Source organism: Bos mutus, chromosome 6, assembly GCF_027580195.1.
Source record: "Bos mutus isolate GX-2022 chromosome 6, NWIPB_WYAK_1.1, whole genome shotgun sequence".
Lineage (NCBI taxonomy): Eukaryota > Metazoa > Chordata > Mammalia > Artiodactyla > Bovidae > Bos > Bos mutus.
Window position 1 is genome coordinate 13,661,857 of NC_091622.1, and position 12,034 is coordinate 13,673,890.

Below are 12,034 nucleotides of genomic sequence, written 5' to 3' on the forward strand. Positions count from 1 at the left end.
TGTTGAGAGGGTATAAAGGTGGTTTTATTCCCACTTGTTGCTCTTTTATCAACATTAAAAAATTCCTTTTGGTTATGCTCAAAGAAAGATCTATGTAAATTGCATTTAATTGAGCTTGATGTTAAATCCTGAAGCAATCCTGTGGTTTGGACATTGAGAAACTCTGACCCTTGAAGGTCTTTTTTTGATTGATTAAGATGTTGGAATTTACAGAGATGCAGGAGGACTGAACACAGTATTTTAGGATATTATTTTATTAAGTTCTTAAAACATGCTCTGTTATTTAGAAATAGTATATTTTTTAGATTAATTATAATGTATATGTTTATCAGCATATGTAATTAATGGAAAATAATTGCTTTGAGGATGACCACTATCCTTGAACTGGAAAGATAAATTGTTGTTCAGTCTCTAAGTTACATCTGACTCTGCAACCCCATGGACAGTAGCCAGCCAGGCTCCTCCGTCCATCAGATTTCCCAGGAAAGAATATTGGAGTTGGTTGACATTTCCTTCTCCAGGGGATCTTCCCAACCCAGGGATCAAACTCACATTTCCTGCATTGGCAGGCAGATTCCTTATGAATACTTAAAATATTCTGGGGCTTTCTGAATGTAATGTGGTCACTGTTCTTTGTTTTTCAGGAAACTTGCTTTAAGTAAATTATGTTTCTTAAATTATGATTGGTTTCCACTATATTCCTTCTTTTTCATCTAAATTACTTTATGTTAAAATTGTTTATAATGGTATAAATTATTTATAATGCTTATAATGTTTATGTATTATTTATAATGTATAAACCTAAATATGCAACATTTAGTTATAAGATTTAATAGTCAGATACTTGGATGTTTTTAGAACAGTGGGACATTTAGACCTGTATAGGCATGATAAATTTAATTATGGAGAGGTCTTTGAGAAATTGTCTTTTTGGTGAGTGGGTTCTAATATGATTTTCTGATCATATTATAGTGAGGCACTGTGCTATACAAATAAAATCTTAAGAGTTTCTTTCTCCAGGATCTGTTAGAACATTTCAGACAGTCTTTCTGGGAGGCTGTGTATAAATTAACTCATCTCTCTCTCCATATACAAATATATACAAAATAAGTTACAATGAAATAAATAAGGGCCACTAGTGGGGTCGCACAGAGTCAGACATGACTGCAGCGACTTAGCAGCAGCAGCAGCAGTGACGTATGCCACTTCCATGCAAGTTTTGAGAGTCATTGCTTCATTCTCATCTCTCTTTTCTGTCACAAAACCAGCGAGTGCCATGTCAGGGCTGCTTATTCAGACTTACTTCCAAAATAAAGAGGACACTGAGCAGATCAGCAGCTCGTCAATGTGATGAGCGTAAAAGTGAGCAAGAAATAAACTTTCACTATTTAGTCCACAAGACTTGAGATCACTGTTACTGCAGCACGATTTAGCCTACGCTGGCTAAAACAGATGAAAATTTTAATAATGAAATAAAAATAGATGTATATACAAGTACATGCAAATTCTTCTTTTCTCAGATTTCAAAGTACAACTCAATGTCTGAATATAAAAAATAAACTTTTCTAATGCACTGTTTTTGATCCCCTGCCTTGCCTGCACTTGGCGCTCGGCGTCCTGCTGCAGCGCCAGTCTGCACATGCGCAAAACGGCTGCCTTCCGACCCCTGCGGAAGCGGCCTTTTAAACCCAGAGCAACTGGGCTGCTCCGGCCACTTAGGGTTTGACGGCTTAACCATTCAGGCTTCAGCCTTTAAAGACAAGATTGAAATTCCTTCAGAGACGTCGGGGATCCTGCAGCCTCTGCTGCTTGGTGTCAGGCATACCTTGTGCCTAGTGTCCAATTGTTCATCTCTTCCTAGGGATCGTTGCAAGTTCAGTTAAAAAAACCATACATACATACGTATGTGTACATACATATATACATACATGTGTGCTCGCTTAGTCTCTGCGATTGTGTCCAACTCTCTGCGACCCCGTGGACTGTAGCCCACCAGGCTCCTCTGTCCATGGGATTCTCCAGGTAAGAATACTGGAGTGGGTCGCTATGCCCACCTCCAGGGGATCTTGCAGACCCGGGGATCTAACCCACGTCTCTTATGTCCCCTGCATTGGCAGGAGGGTTCTGTACCACCAGGGGCACTTGGGAAGCCCGTGTACATACATACATATATATATATATATATATTTTAAAGTTAATTTAAAACACGACTGTTTCAAAAAAAGATTGTACAACACAGTAGGATCTCTGTTGTGTTTCAGTATCCCCTGAAAATGCAGTTGGTTTCAAGCTGAAGTAAAACTAATTTTGTAGGGAGGTTAACAACACTTTGAAAAACATTATGTGTCTGTGTACTTAGTCGTATCAGACTCTTTGTGACCCTATGAAATGTAGACTTTCAGGATCCTTTGTCCATGGAATTTTCCAGGCAAAAATACTGGGGTGGGTTGCCATTTCCTACTCCAGGGGATCATCCCCACCCAGGGATGGAACCTGTGTATTCTTTACCACTGAACCATGGGTGAATTTAATCTTGAAAGACATTACTGAAAGGAAATTGGAATTTGTATTTTATATTTTGGAATTCAATGTAACCACAGGAAGTAAAGCATAATTTGTCAGTTGAAGATAGGTGCTGTAATGAATAGGGAAGGTGACTGTTAATGGAAGTTTGTATCAGTAGTTTCTTATTAGAAACTAGATATGTATTTGTGGCCTGGAGAATTCCATGGACTGTATAGTCCATGGCGTTGCAAAGAGTTGGACACGACTGAGTGACTTTCACTTTCACTTTTCATGTATTTGTGGAGAGAATCAAAATATGCAGTTAAGGAAAGATATTTCAAATAATGTATTATTTGATGTATAACCACCTTGAAAATAGAAAGGTGTGAGAATGAAGGTGCAATTATGATGAATATGATATAAGCCTTGAAGAGAGACTGATAATCGTTTTGTAAGCAGTATGCCCTGCTTCATAAATTTAGAACATATTCTAATCACTTAAGTACCTATCTGCCTTCTTAGTATACCACCTCCTTAATTGCCCAAGAAGCCCTATAAATTCTTAAGGCTAAAGGGCAAGCTAGTCTTACTTCTCAAACAAGGCATACAGGGAACAGGAAAATTTGTTCAGCTCACTTTGCCTCCCTTGTCCAAATGGTTTCACTCTTAGACTTGTCTGCACTTTTTTGCTGGATGCCTACTCATTCTGCAGGAGAGAGTCCCTATGCATATGTTTAGTTGCCAGTCACTCCAGCCTAGGCACTGGTTTGAAAGGCTTCAATGACATGTACGTGCATGTGAAGTCACTTTAGTCATGTCTGGCTCTTTGCGACCCTATGGACCATAGCCCACCAGGCTCCTCTGTCCATGGATTCTCCAGGCAAGAACACTGGAGTGGGTTGAGGTGCTCTCATCCAGGGGATCTTTCCACTGCAGGGATCTAACCCACATCTTTTAAGTCTCCTGCATTGGTAGGCGGGTTCTTTACCACTAGTGCCACTTATTGCATCCAATATCCTACTCCCAGAAATGCCTCCAGTCTTTGTTCAACCCTGAGCTAATAGCCAAGACTTGCCATTCACTTCGGGATTCATAGCTGTTTACTCCTGTAAGAGCCTGGTTGGAGCCACCATGGTCCTGGACTTTATATGAAGTTGCTCTGCTGCTGCTGCCGCTGCCGCCGCCAAGTCACTTCAGTTGTGTCCGACTCTGTGTGACCCCATAGACGGCAGCCCACCAGGCTTCCTGTCCCTGGGATTCTCCAGGCAAGAACACTGGAGTGGGCTGCCATTTCCTTCTCCAATGCATGAAAGTGAAAAGTGAAAGTGAAGTCTCTCAGTCGTGTCCGACTCTTAGCGACCCCACGGACTACAACCTACCAGGCTCCTGCGTCCATGGGATTTTCCAGGCAACAGTACTCTACCATCTCCTAAGTAACAGCTTTACTTACAAAGGAATGGAGCATCTTTCACAAATATAGTCAAAAAGCACAAGCTACTTTTCATATTAGTCTCCCAGGACCTCAGTGCCCCCTAGCTGGGATTCATCTACCAAGAAGGCAACTGTATTTTGCATCTTTCTATTGGTTAAGAAGAAAACATTAGGTTCTTGTGGCCCCTGAAGTGGTACCTATGACCTAACAGTATCAGAATGCTCTTGGCTTGCTGAAGGGGCGTGGGCTGAAATGCTTGGGCCCCAAGCACACTGCCCTCTCCATGTATGGTTTGGCCCAAAGAGGTAAATCCTTTCCTCAAATACTCTCCTCTGTGGTCTGCCATTATTTTCTGGCCATCTGCACTGATGGTACATTTCTGTGAATTTTTAGAGCTTTCCCTCTGCCTTTGTTCTTTGAGATTTTTAAACCCACTGTGGAAAAATAGCCTGGGTCATTATTCTTTAGGGAATGTTGTTTGGTGATGAGTTGTACGCAGAACTGGTAAGGTTGACACATCCCAGGGCTTTGCTGGTAGGGATCCTGTTTTACTACTTGTTGTGTAAATGTGGTTCAGAACAGGGATTTCTGAAACTGTGTGAGACACGAGATGTGTCTTCTGCCATAGTGGCCAGGATCTTAAAAAAGTGCGAGACTATGACCATTCCATGGAACTTGAACTTGGACTTTCTATTGTCCTTCCAAAGGATATTGCCATTTTAAATTCTGTTATCTATTTTTTTTTTTTTTTTTTGTGGCTCTTGTTAAGAGTACCTCTTTATCTTTGAGGACCCTCCTACCGGCTTCTCAGTCTGAAGACCAATATCCACAGTTGAGATTATATTCCAATCTTTCTTATTTCTTGAAATTTAAAAATTTGACAGGTAAGTATCTGAGGAAATGCTTCCAAAGGGAATCTTTGGTGTGTATGAATGCTGAGTTATTTTTTAAAGGAATGTTTTCTTTTAATGTTTGCATGTTTTCTACTGGATTTCCTACTTTCCACAGGTTGAGTTCTTTGATTTTTTTTTCTCCATTGGGTTTTTAGTGTCTCTAGTATTAAAATTTTTAGTTGATTTTAGCTTGGTATGCTACAGTTTGTTTTTTTTTTAAGATTTTTTTGATGTGAACCATTTTTTAAAGTCTCTATTGAATTTCTTACAATATTGTATCTATTTTATATTTTGTTTTGTTGTTTTGTTTTTGGCCCTGAGGTATGTGGGATTTTAGCTCCCCCACCAGGGATTGGACCTACATCCCCTTCATTGGAAGGTGATGGCTTAACATTGGACCACTGGGGAAATCCACTACAGTTTCTTCTTAATTACTGATTATAGTTCTATTATATCATTTCCCATATTTCTGGTCTCATGCATGTTTCCTCTTCAACTTAATAATATTCACAAGTACAACAAACTTTAAGACATTACTTATTGTGACCTTCAGAGTTGTAGTACCGATTTCTGGCATCTGTTTTGGGGACATAATTTATTACTTCCCCACCTTTCATTCATTTGTTGCTGGCCAAGCATTCAGGATTGTTAGCCCCATTCTGGAGCCGCAAATTTTTCCAGGCAGATGGTTATGGTCTTGAGGTCCTTGACCCCTTTAAAAGCAAGGATTTTGCAGAGACTTACACATTTCAAGGCATAACTAGTCACCTATGCCAAATAGTGACTATTCAACATAAACCATCTAAAATAAAATCCCATGATATAAATTTAATGATTTTTGCACAATTCAGAACATGAATAACGATAAGCTAGTTTAAATAACATTTTGTTGTAGTGGTTTAGTCACTAAATCATGTCTGATCTTTTGTGACCCCATGTACTGTAGCCTGCCGGGTTCCTCGGTCCATGAGACTTCCCTGGCAAGAATATTGGAGTGGTTTGCCATTTCCTTCTCCGGGGGATCTTCCTGACCCAGGGATCGAACCTGTGTCTCCTGCATTGGCAGGTAGATTCTTTACTACTGAATCACTAGTTAATAAAGCTCTATATTTCATTAAAAATAGCAAGGATTCAGAAGACTTAAGTAGAGAATTTATATGTATACATATAATTAATGTTATTATATATTAAAAAATATATATGTATATATAATTTCCTATAAATTTATATATAAATTTATAAATAAAAGATATAAATTTAATATATAAAATATATAAATAATATATATGTGTGTGTAAATATATTTAAATGTATTTATATAAATATATATAAGTAGATTCACAGGAATTGCCAACATTTTCTTGCACTCTAACTTTGTCATGTCATTTGGCCAGGTCAAAAAGTTAGTAATCTGTGGTTTGCCATCCCTTGAAATATTGCATAGGAGACCTCTTGGCTTACAGTTTCCAGAGTATCCTGGACTTGTTTCTAAATTTTGACAATATCTTGTGATGACACTTTGACCTTGAGGTCTCTGGGCCCTCTAGGAACTGATTTGAATCCACTAGCCATCTGGAGTTTAAACATTTTCTCCACAAAAAATAACTTTTTTTTCAAGATATCATCCAAGAGGAAGGAACCCCCTAAAATTATGTACTTTGGTATGGTGATTGCCATTCAAAAATTTTTGACTGCTCTTTCCCACTAATACATCTGAAAATGCAATCAATTATCCACTTCCGTTACCCTTCTCTAAATATTTGATCCATTAAAAAATTGCTTATAAAAATCAATATATTCCTATATTCCTAACACTGATATATCCAAATTATAGTTATTATACTCCTGGAGTTGTGCAGTCTTTCTAATTACTTTGATTATTCTTGTGCTCAGCACAAATATATTTTCAGTGCTAATAGAATCAGCTGAGAAGATTTTATTATCACTAAACCAATTCTGTCCCAATCTAGTGACCCTTAGTTTAAGAAGTAAGAAATGAAGTTAGAGTAAATGACTATTGATTGATATTGGTCTCTAGTTTCTAGGATTCAAAGTAGAAGAAGAGGCTGAAAAAAAAATCGTTACACACTAACACATTTATCCCAAATGGATTTATAAATTAGTGTCTAAATATTTATGGGAAAATAGTAGATGGCAAATGGTTGGGTTGTGTGAGTATTGGGCATCAAGTTATGTTCCCTCTCTTTCTATTTCAATTCAGCTTAAAAATCTCTTCACTTAAAAAAGTGATTGCCTGGAGACCTTTGAAGCCAGGGAGGATGATGAGGGGGCAAGAGGTTTATTCCCAGGGTCACACTTCATTTGCATAAGCTAGTAACCATAGGCCACTGTGGAATGTCTGTAAATAGATTTCATTACAGAAGTTCAGCTTAAAGGGACTCAAATAAATCCTCAAGCAAACATTTTATATTGCTTCAGGTTTTGCCGTAATAAAAATATTTTAGTAACCCAACATTCTATGAAGGCAGGAAATGAAACAGGAGGGTCTCCATATCTTTTGTTGGTACACTGTTATGAAATGTTTTAAAGAAGGCAAACACAATATTCTTATTATTTTAACAAAATAGTCCTACAAAACAGGATTATGTCATTCTACATGGCTGTCACAAGGTATTAAGACTAATACAAATCTCTCTGTCTCTCCCCGCTTCCCCAGCCGCCACCACCTTCCTCTCTCCTCTCCTTCCATCTTGGCATCTTGGCTTTGTCCCTTCTGAACTCTTCCTCTTTCATCCTGCCAGTCTTCAGGTTCATTGCTATGGGATCTGTCCAACAACAGCATGCCTGGAAATACTGAATATTGCATTCTGCTCTCCAAAGGAATGTTGGTCGGAAAACATGATTTAAACCCAAATATCAGATTTAAACATTGCCTTCTTTGAAAAAGGAATGAAGGTGAAATACACTACTTTAATTCTGACACAGCAAAAAGGGAATGTTCCATTAACAAATCATAATTAACTTTGAACTTGAATGAAAACAAAGACATCAATATGCCCAGTTTCTCAGACTGTAATGTATGTACATATATTAGATCACATATGCTTATTACCTTAAAGTATGGGTAACATACTTTAAGTAGAAGTATCTTTTTCAAGTAGAAATATGCTGCTATAAATGTGATTTTAATGAGATTTATTTTTAATTGATTTATACTTCCATGATTTTGCATGCTGACTTTAAGAAACTATGATAGTACATTTCAAAGTTGTGGGCCATAGTCTGTATTATACCAAGACTAATCTTTTGTTCATTTATATATTCATCCATTCTTTCATTGACCACTTACTAAGCAATCACTGGATGTTGGGCACGGTGCTGGGTGCTGAGCTAGCGCAATGCTTGGGTTCAGGTCTCAGGATTGAAAGCAGGAATGTGAGAGGTGCACTGGAGTGATCATACACTTTGGAACTGGGTTGACTAGGTTCAAGAACTGCTTAAGCTAGTTAGCTGAGCTGTTTGGAATAAGACACTTCACCTCTGTGGGTCTTAGTTTTGTTACCTGGAAAAGAGGTCAGCAAACCTATCCTGCAGAATGCATGGAGTTTTATGCAAAACTTTAGGTAAAATGGTTGGTACTGTGTATGTCATATGGATCCTGGAAACATCATAGTTAATCTTATTATTATGGTAGTATTTAAGTAATTTAAGTAAGCAACTTGAAATATCAGTGAATGGATGGCATTTTTAATGGCTCAAATTGAGTAGAACAGGTCTTAATAAAGTAGTTTTATTTGCATGTGTGTGAGCACGGCACAATCAAAGTAAGTTTTAATGGACTTAGCCATGTTATCAGAATATAAGGACTAGTGCATCTGAAAACCCTGAGGTGTAATCTGGAATTAGTATTCAGGAAGAACATCCTTAAAAGTAAGACAGTTTTTAGTCTAGGAACTATCAGACCAGGCTCTAAACATAAAATGCCACAGTATCTCTTTCATTGTACATGATCCACATTTTTATTTCTATTTAAAATATCGCCACATCCTCTCTCTATATATTTGATTATGAGAAGATACAAGCTGTTACATAGTCCTATAACAGCAAAAGGAGAGGTAAAATATAGAGCACATCGATGCTTTGCTTTTCCATGGAAATACTAGCCTTTTATAGTAATTTAATCAGATAATTTCAGTTTATGTTACTTTGTGTTCCCTCCTGTTTACTTTTCTAATAACTACAATTATTCTCAGAACTGACATTACATTTCTCCCCTAGAATAGATGTGCTGAAATTGAAAAAATCCAATTGAATAAGAGAATGTAACGAGAAAATGTAATCCATTGTTATTAAAAAAGGCAGCTTACCTTTATCTGGGTGTTAAATAGTACAAATCCACGAGAGCCAGTGAATGTTTTGAAGTCAAAACGAAGGGCATTACCAAGGCTGAAGTGGATTTGTCACAGAATTATATGTATTACCTCGGAAATAGGTTATTATATCTAGGAGGGGCAGGGGGAAATATGAAGGAATGAGAGAAAGACCATTTTTATTTTCTTCATATATTTTCACCTGGGTGAAATTGTTCTGATGTAGATTTTTATGCAGAATTTATTTAAGCTAAAGAAAATCCAGAACAGTTTAAAAGATCTTTGCACCTAGTTTATTAAATAGGATACATTGTCTAGAAGAAAGCTTCAGATGAAGATGTCTTTGACTATTAAGAGCTCTCATAATAGCAATGTGAAGAATACCAGCAAAGACACCCGTTACGATGGAGGATGGCATCTGTTTTGACTGGTAACCCATACACTTAGCCCACAGGATTCACGTTCAGTTTAGTGCTGTTGGGTGTCTTTAAAGTATTTTTGAGCCATGCCTTTCTTGTTCAAAGATGTGACCACTTATATGTAATTTAAAAGTTTTTCACAGTGGTAGCAACAAATCAACATTATTTTAAGCATGAATTTGTAAATAAAGCCTTAAAATGTACAGTTTCATATGTGGTTGTAGTGCTCTTGAATTTATTTACAATGAGAATAACAAAAAAGCCGCGAGAAGCAGTACTTCACTGGAAAATAGCACTTGAATATGATAGTAACCATAGTGTGGTTTGGGATAAAGTTACCTGAGTAGTTGAAACAATTTCATCATCATGTGATTTCACCTATGTATTAGACCCTACAACTCAGATTTTATGGACTGACTTACAGTGTTGTGCCAGTGTTTAAATTACATGCTTTACAGAATCAAATTCAGATGTGTTTCTGCATGTCATGGAAAGTGGTAACCATACCTGCAATGTGGCTTTAGGTAAATAGTGTTTCAGAAAGAAGAATTGTATATGCCTTCATATGAGGTGACCCAGAGGAAGCTTGATTCATCTTGGTAGTTGTTTTTCTTAATACTTGCTCATTCTATATCCTCCTATCATTTCTTGTTTTATACGCATAAGAAAAACATTTTGTTTACCTTTCTGCTCACTCTTCTGTATGTCTCTTTCCTGGCATTCAGGACAAAAACAGGACGCACTCATGATCCCATGTTGCTTTGGTTATAAGGAAGTGTTAGTATTTTTTAATCTTTCAGCCTCTGGAACACAATGTATGTAATGGCACTGCTGCCATAGAATTTGAGCAGTTAAGACCGAGTAACGTGGCTCCTGTAGAAATTTTCTGTCATGCTTCCCTGTTGACAGAAGTTAGGGTCAGCAGAGCAGGCATAGAGTGTTCAGGAGCTTTGGAATTGATGCGTTATGGGGTCCCTGAACCAAGGAAGGAGATGGCTGAGCCAGAGAAAGATAATAATAGGTGCTGTTAGTTTTTCACTCTAAATAGGAATCCAGCACTATACTGCACACGCAATACGCTAACAGTAATAGTGGAAGGCAGACGTTATCTTCATAATTTCATATTTGAAGAAACTAGACTTCATGGAATTCTAGTGACTTGCCCTATTCTACGCAAATAGTGGCAGAGCTAAGATTCAAATGCAGGTTTGACTCCGTGGTACAAGCAGAGGTGGGAAAATGTTCAGGTAGAATGAGAACGTGCAGAAGAGTGAGTAGGAGAAGAGATACTGTGATGTGAATGACAAATCCAGATGATAAATGAATTAACTGCGCAGGTTGGCAGTGGCAGGGTAGTCTCAAAGGCTAATGGCAGGAAATCAGGTGTCTCAAATTTATTGGTACTCCAGGACCTGCTGGAGCACTTGTATGGTAGAGTGCAGATGGGCCCTGCTGCCACCTGGAAAGTCATGCTCACAGGACTTTAGGGGGCATTGCCTGCATGTGAATAGGTTGGATGAATCTGAGGATTATTTTGTCTTACAGGAATATTCAGATATAAATGACTCACAAAATAACACATGACTACAATTTCATTATACAAATTTAAACCAAAAAACTAACATAGAATAAAAGTGAGTTTTTGTTATTTGCTCCCTCACAGAGGGGTAATTATTTTTAACAATATTATGTGAGATATATAATATAATTAATTTTTGAGCATATGTCATGTATGCTGCTGCTAAGTCACTTCACTCATGTCCGACTCTGTGCGACCCCATAGACGGCAGCCCACCAGGCCCCGCTGTCTCTGGGATTCTCCAGGCAAGAACACTGGAGTGGGTTGCCATTTCCTTCTCCAGTGCATGAAAGTGAAAAGTGAAAGTGAAGTCGCTCAGTCGTGTCCGACTCCCAGCGACCCCATGGACTGCAGCCTACCAGGCTCCCCCGTCCATGGGATTTTCCAGGCAAGAGTACTAGAGTGGGGTGCCATTGCCTTCTCCATGTCATGTATAGTTATTACTTTTTTGTTAATATTATAAGGGTCTTATTCTAAACAGTGTTTTCAGCTTGATTTTTCATTTGTCAGACTATCATTGAGATAGTGACAAGACTTTATCATATTCTTTTTAAGTGCTAAGTATGTACCAAATGGGTACTAGCAATCATCTGAACTATAGCCAGATGCTTAGAGTGTTTTCACGTTTTCACCCCTGAAATTAATAAAAATAATATTATTACAGAAATTTGCACACATGGAAATATATCTGAAGAATATGTATTTAGAAGGAATGGCTGGGTTAAAATGTGTTTGCACATTAAATTTTATTGTTGTTTAGCAGCTAAGTCGTGTTCTACTTCTTTGTGGCCCCATGGACTGTAACCTGCCAGGCTCCTCTATCCATGGGATTTCCCAGGCAAGACTGGAGTGGGTTGCTATTTCCTTTTGCAGGG

At 37.9% G+C, this 12,034-nt stretch overlaps 1 non-coding gene across 1 annotated transcript; it reads left to right on the forward strand.

Moving 5' to 3' along the window:
- The first annotated feature begins 1,570 nt into the window (after positions 1–1,570).
- Positions 1,571–1,702, forward strand: LOC138988337 (small nucleolar RNA SNORA76). Its single transcript, XR_011464643.1, has one exon. It is a non-coding gene; the product is annotated as a small nucleolar RNA SNORA76 (small nucleolar RNA).
- The last annotated feature ends 10,332 nt before the right edge of the window (positions 1,703–12,034 follow it).